Genomic DNA, 9,738 nt, shown 5'->3' with positions numbered 1-9,738 from the left:
GTCCCCTAAATCCTGTGAACTGTAGTTAACGCTTCACAAAGCTACAGTTCCCAGCACCTTTAACAAACTACAGTTCCCAGGGTTCTTTGGATGGAGTGTATGCAGTCTGTTTTATACAAAGAGACAGACTGGTACAATTTTGAATCAGTTGTGTGATTATGTCAGCATCTCAGTCCAGTAGCAATAGGTGTTGCAAAGCCTGCTTAAAACTGTGATTATTCCAATGGGTGCAGCCAGCTATCCCATCCCCCAGTCACGCTTCACACCTAGACAAGTTGCCCAGAAGCAATGTTAACAAGCCTCAGCTCTTTCCTGGCACCCCTTACACAAGTTCCTCCCACACACTGCTTTGAGCCTGGAGGCCTTACCTGCAAGATCCTTGCCCAGTGCAAGGAACTGAAATGCCTGCAACACACACACACACACACACACACACACACACACACACCCCTGTCACAGTTGTGGGTTTGCCAAGCATAATTAGCCTAGCAGCTTGGAAGCTGAATACAGTTGTCACCACAAGAGAATAGATCAAATACAGTGGTACCTTGGTTCTCAAACAACTTGGAACCCAAACACTGTAAACCTGGAAGTAAGTGTCCCAGTTTGAGAACTTTTTTCGAAAGTCAAACATGCTCCATTTGGAGCGTTACACTGACAATTTGAGTGCCACACTTCCGTTTTGAGTGTTACACTGAGGTCTGCCTGTTTTTGCTATTTATTTTGCGTTTATGTGGCTCTTTTTTGGGGGGGGGGATGACTGTGTGGAACCCAGTTCAGCTACTGATTGATTGTGTGAATGCAGTACATTGTTTATTGCTTTCATTTTATGGATCAATGGTCTCGTTAGATAAGAAATTTCATGTTAAATTGCTGTTTTGGGGGTTGTTTTTAAAAGTCTGGAATGGATTAATCCATTTTGCATTACTTTTTATGGGAAAGCGTGCCTTGGTTTTTGGAACGGACTTCCGGAAAGGATTACCGTAAGTTTGAGAACTGAGGTACCACTGTGTCCCACTAGATCTGTAGAATAGACCTCCATACCTGAGTGAGAATTTGAACCTAAGTCTCCAACATTTTCACAGCCAAATGTTCTCTTTAATGTATGATATTGGTTGCCAGTTCTCTTGGGCACAGTGGATATGATACACCAATAGCTGAAACAGCTGTCTTTGGGGAATAAAATAAAATAAAATAATGCCAAATAGAATGATGGTGACGATACACTTAAAAGAAAAAAAGTATATCAGAATTACCAGATGGTGACCAGGTGGTTGAATCCCATCTAGAAAACTATGCGTTTGGATGAAGAAACTAAAACCAATAAAAACTGAAGTTAATTAACAGAGACTTGGAAGCATTCTTCCAGCACTTTGCCAAACCTGATCATTCATAGCTGCCTAATGCATTTGGATCATGTTAGGAATACATAGCCAAACATGGCAAACCACTTAATCACAAATTGAAAACAAAACAAAACAAAAAAACTGAGAAAGTTTCCCAACAGTTTCAAATACAGCTCAAACGGTTATGTATTTATTCAATTTATGTCCTATGCCACTTAATGCTCTCAGCAACTTGTACAGTACAAATATTTTGTAAATAATTGTTTTAAAAAATATAATTGGAATTTTCCTAACTCTTGCATAGCCACCCTCCCTTCATGGCAGTGACTCTGAGAGCAGATGGCAGCTGTTACGCCTGCTCTTGCTCTGAGGGATGGGCAACCTCCCACCTGTTTTTAAGCCACTAACCAATGACTGCAGCTGGTATGTTTTTTATTTCACCTACCTACAGTTTCATGGCCACTGACAAGACGATCCTTGGGGAAGCCCATCAGTAGTTAGTAGTCACAATGACCATGCCTCCAGTCAGAGAAGAAGAAGAAGAAGAAGAAGAAGAAGAAGAAGAAGAAGAAGAAGAAGAAGAAGAAGAAGAAGAAGAGTTTGGATTTGATATCCCGCTTTATCACTACCCGAAGGAGTCTCAAAGCGGCTAACATTCTCCTTTCCCTTCCTCCCCCACAACAAACAGTCTGTGAGGTGAGTGGGGCTGAGAGACTTCAAGGAAGTGTGACTAGCCCAAGGTCACCCAGCAGCTGCATGTGGAGGAGCAGAGATGCGAACTCAGTTCACCAGATTACATGTCTACCGCTCTTAACCACTACACCATGCTGGCAGCAATGCTTCTGAATCCCAGTTGCTGAAAACTGCAGGAGGGGAGAGGGCTCCTGTGTTCAGAACCTGCTTGCGGGTTTCTCACAGGCATCTGGTTGGCCACAGTGGGAACAGGATGCTGGACAAGATGGGTCACTGGCCTGATCCAGCAGCCTCTTACGTTCTTATGACAGCCAAGCAGCCTTTTAATTGGATGGAAGAGGCCCTGTAGAACCCTGTTCCTTGCAGCCCCAATAGAACATAAGCTGGATCTAGCCCAATATTATTTTCCTACGTTACGCCCGTAAGCAGGACCAGAGTGCAACGGCACTCGCCCCACTTGCACTTCCTGGAAACTGATACACAGAATCCTACCTCTGAAGGCAGAGGTAGGACGTAGCTTTGTCCTCCATGAATTTGTCAATCCTTTTAAAAGCCATTTAACTTGGAAGACATCACTACATCTTACTGGAGCGTATTCTGTAGTTTAACTATGTGCTGTGTAAAGAAGTACCTCCGTTCCTTTATGCTTTGTGCTTCTAACATTCAGCTTCATTGCATCTTCCCCAGCTTTAATATGAGGAGGGAGAAAAGCCTCTGGAACTTCTAGCCAGTGACTGAATCCAGACTGAGAGCAGAGTACCGTTTGTGCTCATGTGCTGCTTGTGGCTCCCCCCAGGCATCTATCTGGCTGGCCACAGTGAGATCAGGCAGGGCTCTTCTGGCGTCCTTTGCCTGACCTCAGTAGTCCTCATGCTGATCAGTGTGTGATGGCATGAATGTCCCAATTATTAGTAAACAGTACATGTGACATCCTAAAATAAGCACTTCCTGTGGCCCACGCCATCCCATGGACTTCCATTTCTCCTTTTCCTCTCAAAGTCAAGACTATTCAGTGGCTGTGTACTTCCCCTCACTTTGATCAGCAATGGCTGGTATAATCATCTGACACCAGTTTTGATTTGAAAAACAAGACCACAAAGTAACAGGCCTCCTCCCTCCCTCCACAAGGCATCAGGCAAGCCACTTTCACTCCAGGGTTGTTGTTTTCGTCTTTTAAACCTGCACATCAGCAGCAGGTGGGGAAAAATGCTTTAAGTCATGTATTTGAAATGTTGTCTCAGATGAGGTTGCACTACAATACTATATGGCCAAAAGTACCCATCAGGGTTACATGTATTTATAACCCTAAATTGTGATTATGGACATATTCAAACAGCAATTTGCTTTGTGGTAATTTGCTATGATAGAAGCCTGGGAGGCTGAAGAGCTGATTAACCTGAGGTATAGTGAAGTACACCAAGCCACACTGTACACAACTGTTTATAATAAGGCTACAAGCCAAATCTAAGCATAGTTGCCACAAGCCCATGAATGTATGGGCCATGTGCTAACATCACTGTAAATAGCAACAAGAACTGTCCATGTGCTTACAGTGGCGAAGCTGCATGCTCCAGCACCGGGGGTGGCGAGCAGGCGGGGATGTGGCTGGTGTGTCCTAGGGGCGTGGTGCCCAGTGTGGTGGGGGGGCGCGCGGCGCATGTCGTGGGGCGGCCGCGATGGTACCGGGACAGTGCGCTCCACCTGCCCCTCCGCCAGTGTGTGCTTATAAAGAACATAACCACCTTCTTGCATGGCACAGGCGCCACCTCTCAGAATAGGCAGGATTTACATGAATGTGAACCATGCATCAAGTTTAATTGTTTACATACATCTTTTCTCTCTCCTTTACACACACTTTACTGCATGTAGGCAGAATTCAGAAGATCTTCCACCGGACTTCTCTCCTGCTGATTATCATTTAAAAAAAAAAAAAAAAAATAAGACTTCCGGCGGCGACGCAATGGCGGAGCGGTCGTGGGTTGCCTCGGCTGCGAGGCGACCCAGCCCGTCCCGGGGGTTGGAGCCCCGCTACCGCTAAGCGGGGCTCCGATAGGGTGCGGGAAGAGCGTCCCGCACCCTGGGCTCCCCGGCTATGCCCACTATGGCTCCGTCCCCTTCCCTCGCTCCCCCTGTAAAGGGGGAGTGGGGGTGAAGGGAAAACGGAGCCGGGCTTCAGGGGACAAGCCCCAACCGGGACGCGAAGCGGCGGTTGCCCCCGCGATGTGCGTTAACGTTCTACCTGTCAAAGTTGGAGTTTAAGAATCCCGGTGTCGTGAGTATTGGATTGGACTTGTTTTTGTGCCTTGTTGACGACCTGGGGGACATTTGGAAAGGGAGCCTGCCTCTTTCCCTTCGGGAGATAGAAAATAACCAGCTTAAGAGACTGCTGTTACAGCGATGGCAACAAAGTATTTAAAATTTGATAAGTGAGACTTATGGCTTTCCCCTTTGGGGACTAAACTGGTGGACAGTATCTCTTTTTAAAATTTTTGGCTCTTGCACCCTGGATTCGGGGAAAATGGCCGTGAAAGACTTTGACTGAATGGAAAGTTACTGGCAAGATGGAGAAGTCTGAGAACCGAAACTGTAATTTGACACCTATGCCCACTTCTGCCATGCTCGGCTTTGTTTTTGACTTGGTTACGAACTGTGAAATGACCCATGAAGAAAGGACTATTTTATTGAGACTGGAACTGCTCAACCGAAAATTGGAGATATTGAACTGTCATATGTCAAAAAAGTTATATCCCACAGAGGAGACTGTACAGGAAATGGCTGCATTGGAGGAGAGCCTTGGCAAAGAACTGAAGGGACTGATTGAACAACAGGATGAAAAGGTATGGCTACTCCGGAGTAACGGATCGTCCCTTGGGGGTGGCAGACCCAGGACGGAGAAAATCGTTATAACTAACTCCCGAGGTGAGAGCTTGGGAGCGAAGGTGAGAACTTTATGTTTATATTTACAAATAAAAGAAGAATGTGATGATGAACCGGAGAGGCTGGGGGAAAAGGTGTGCACCCTGATGTTCTATGCAAGGACTACTTTGGACTTAGTCTGGATCTGTGGTTATGTAAAGAAAAAGGATACTTCGAGGAGCAGCTCTGGAGCAAGACGACCAAAGAAAATGGACAGAAGGGGGATAGGGTGAATGATATTAAGGTATAAAGGAAAAGAATGCATTATGGTAACCTGAAACCGGTGTGTCAAGACTTTAAGTTTTTAGAGAAAGAAAAGAGGTATTCTAAATTTTTGTTACTAACAGCAGTTATAGTGAATGAAGATATTTGTTATGATTTATTTTGAAAATAAGGGGATAAGAACCAGAATCTTGTATGGAATTAATATTAAGTTATAACATGATCTGATCTATGTTAAGTTAAGAATGGGAAAATATTGTTTATTATGAAACAAGATTTGTTAAAAAGAAGCTTTTGATTTTAATTTTTAGATATTTGGATTTTTTAAGATTAAGATGGTATAAGATGTTATTAAAGTAATATTTGGGATTGGAACCGAAGGTGAAAAGGCAGGGGAAGTCGGTACCAAGATTCGACCAAGAAATTTTTTTTTTTTACAGCATAAGAAGAAGAATTATTGGTATTTGTGTATTTGTTTATTTCTAGTTGGGGGTGGGTTAATGTGGGTGTTATATTTGTATGTTGTTTGTTGTAAAACCAATAAATTCTTATAAAAAAAAAATAAAAATAAAAAATCAAGCATGATCTGCATATTTAGCCACACAGTCTATACTAGGGTTGGAAAACCTGTCGCCTTCCAAATGCTTTTGGACTACAATTCCCATCATCCCTGGCCACTGGCCTTATTGGCTGGGGTAGATGTATGTAGAAGGTTTGATGCTTTGTTCTGATTTGCCTCTGGGCACTCTCTTAACTGGCAGTTTGGCAAGAACAACCTTGCTAAGTTGTTTTGTCCTCATGTGCAGTAGTTAATAAACTAGGTCCCTAACTTGGATCCGTTGTGCTTGCTTTTATTCTCTTAGTTCCATGTTTTTATTTAAGGTGTTCCCTCACCTGGATAACAAACCAGTGGTGTAGAAGTAAATTCTTGACGCAGTTTTTCAGTAAGCAATGCCAATGTCATTGTGGTACGTACCAGTGGTATGGATCAACGGTCATTTGATCAGGAGTGCTGACCAAGGACATCAGGGGTAGGGAAACTTTGGCCTTCCACATGTTGCTGAACTTCAACTCCCAACAGCCCCAGCAAGCATGGCCAATTGCCAGGGATGATGAGTTGTAATTCAGCAGCACGTGGAGGTTCCCCACATCTGAAGTACGTAAGTAATGAGAGTAGTGGCATCATGGGAACTGTGTGACATGAGACTTGGTACTTTGCTTTAAATGAGAGGTAGCTAAAACAGAAAGATCTATCCTAGGGCCACAAATGAATCACTTTTTGATCATGTTTCATACCAGCCATATTACCCATGCATGAAGAAACAGATGAGCCACCTTGCCATTCTCATCCAAGGAATAATACAGCACACATGGTGAGGGTTTAAAGTGCACACTTTTATTTTCTATTACAAAGGCTAAAAGAAGCAAATCTGTCTCATTAGGAACAAGAAAGTTGTTAGAACATCTACATTATTATCTTGGATACTAGACCTTCTGAAAGGTACTATGGATTTCTTTGTAATAGTAAAGCGTGGTATTCTTAAAATATAGTAATACAAAGACATTTTGAAGGACTCTCCAACTTATTACAAGATCAGCTTAGAAATATAGCATCTCCCTTCACTGGCTTTCCCCATCACTCAATTTCTTAGGGGTAGTCTGGTTGAAGACTGGTTAATCACTATCCCATTCAAACCTACCCTTCCCTCAACTTTGAGGGTCTGGCAAAGGAGTCCTACCTTCTTTTTTGGAGCATTTTATAATAAAGTGACTGAACCGATAACTTTCTTTAATGTTAAGAAAGGGGCATTGCCAAGCTCTTTGTAGCACAGTTTGTTCAGTATTAACAAACATAACCAGTGACCTAATTTCATTATAATTCTCAGATGTGTCTGCCCTCCTGAAAATCTTTCCTTTGCTATGTCATTTATGGTAGTTATCCAAATGCTTGTTTCTTTTATTCAGTTTTTCTGGAGCAGTAGGCTGACACCCTTGATTACTGAAGAACTGCTAGTGCTATGGATACAGTGAGATGCTATAGCACAAAAAAATAATCCCATCCTATTTATGTAAAGACAAAGGGGAAAAGATAAACAGAGGACAAAGTACCACCCCCTGCTCTTGACAATGTCCATTTTCTTAAGAAAATAATCAAAAGGCTTTCTTTAGCACCTTATTTATTAGATGAACATTTCTTTCCATGGAATGGGCAGATATTTACATGGGTGAGTTCACCACTAATTGGAGTAATGATCCCCTCTCAGCATAAAGAATTCTTTTTCAACACAACAGAACTATTCCTCCCCCCAACATCATTTTGTTTCAATAAGAGATGCTGCATTTCCCTAGCTAGAGTCCTTTTCCTTAACCCTCAATAAAACAAGATTCCTTCGATACCACATACATATATAATATTATATAGAGTGATATATTTAATACCTGTGTATATATGATTTATGGAAGGGTTACATATATACACACTAGAACAAGTCCAGTGACAAAATACTGCAACACCACATATCAGGTTATCATATCAGGGAAAAAACAAAAGTTGATTCTCACTGCATTGCCCAGGAATATGTGTTCCCACCCCTATAAACTCTGCTTCCATAAACCACAAAAGCCCTTTTCTCCCCCATCAAAGTAGTATTGATTGGAGTAAAAAAGGCTGCAAAGCAGTTTATTTTTTTAATTAAAGAGGAAAGGAAACATTTCCCACCCCATAATCTAAATAAATTCACATATTATAACTCATGGTAGAGCATACACTTATATAGTTACATTTCTAGATGCAGATAGTTTAAGAATTTTAAACATCCATTTTCTTATGTGTGTTTTCCTCTGTCCTGTCCCAAATAGGTTAACATTTCAACTCCAGAAGCTGGTCAATTGCTCTCATCAGTATTTTGAGAAATAGGACCAACAGACTGAAAGCATAATGGCCAAGCAGACAACAAGCAAATACGCAAAATGCTTATGTGTGGGAAGGGGAGTGATTTGGCTCATTCAGTTGCAGTTGAATTCCTGTGGCTTTGCTTAATCCAGTGTCAAATTAATTAAGACTACTAAATTGTCAAGACAGCAGAAAATGCAAACTCCCTTTTTATCAAAATCTAGGCCAATGGAAAACACATAACATGATATGAGTGGTTTTGTTTCAAATTCTGGAATAATCAAATCAATAAAAGGGAATAACAGCTTTCAAGAAAAGTATGTGTGGATTATTCCATGGAATGGTGGTGGTCAGGGTACATGACTACCGTTCATTGGCAGTCAAACACACAAAAAGCTATAACCTTCTCCTAGAAGATAGCAATGAAAAGTACCTACATCTCCTCTTTAGGAATACAAGTTTTTCGTCTAACAAAATAAGCCTATTTCAAAACAAGTAGCTTGTTTTGCTTATAAAAAGAGCAAATATCTTTAAACTGGTTTTACGATAGGTACAGGTGGGTTAATAAGTGTGAAGGCCAGATACTGACAAAAACGAGTAATGGGGCATCTGATCATCAGTTAGAAAGAAAATAAAGCAACAAAAGGTTTCAGAGAACCTTAACCTAGTGATCTTATGTTCCCCTGCTCACTCTACTTTCCCTTATCACAATTATTTGGGCCTCTTCATGTCTATAGGGATAGCTTATATTATCTTAATTAATATTATTTAAGTAGGGAAGGGTTATAAAATTTGATTAAATATAAAAACTCTTAGTTGGACCATTTCATAAAACAGATAGTATAACCAAGACTGCAGGTCCTAGATAGATACATCTCAACCTCCTTATTCAGATCACACACCATCTGCTTGCAAAACATAAAGCAAATATTCCAATACTGCATACTAATTTGTAATACACACTTAGACCCAAAAATAGAATTGCGCCAACTTGTTCAGTCACAAGTGCTGAGCATTTTAGCTTGCAAAAATATAAGTTCTGCACATTTTAGATCACCTGCATTCTTATCCAGAACAGATGTGTCCAACACACACATCATGCCGTGTCATAAAATGAAAGCACCTTTTCCCTTCTTCAACCCCTATTTCACAGAACGTTTTGTTTAATGTTCCCATCATTTTTTTGCAGACGTTTACAGCCCAGTGCTGAACATGCTTACCCCAAAAGCAGGCCCCATGGAGTTCAATGGAACTTAACTTTGGACAATAGCCTCTGGAAGCTCACTTCAAAAGGTGTATTAAATAGTACTAATATAGAAGAGATCATAATGTCTTCTAGGAACCTTGTCCACTGTCAGAGAATGGACAGAAAGCTGATTTAAGGTGTTCTTGTTGCTGGAGGCTATTTGTAGATAATATATTCGATTAGTTTTGGAAACAAAACATTCATATGCAAGGAAGGTTTTATTCTCCTTCTTTGTAACCTTGGTTTAACCAGTTTCTCTTGTGGAAACATTTTTAACTTTTCTCTTTGCATTTAATTCTATCTTTGATTTCAAGTATAGTTACATTTTTTATTATCTGAGTGGCACCACATATTTTACATGGCAAAAAAAATTGGTTTCCAACCTGACTCTGCTTTTTATATGGCAAACATTTCTTAATCTA

The sequence above is a fragment of the Lacerta agilis genome, chromosome 10 (genome assembly GCF_009819535.1).
Source record: "Lacerta agilis isolate rLacAgi1 chromosome 10, rLacAgi1.pri, whole genome shotgun sequence".
NCBI lineage: Eukaryota > Metazoa > Chordata > Lepidosauria > Squamata > Lacertidae > Lacerta > Lacerta agilis.
The sequence above is the reverse complement of the archived record's forward strand: the minus strand, read 5'-3'. Positions refer to the sequence as shown.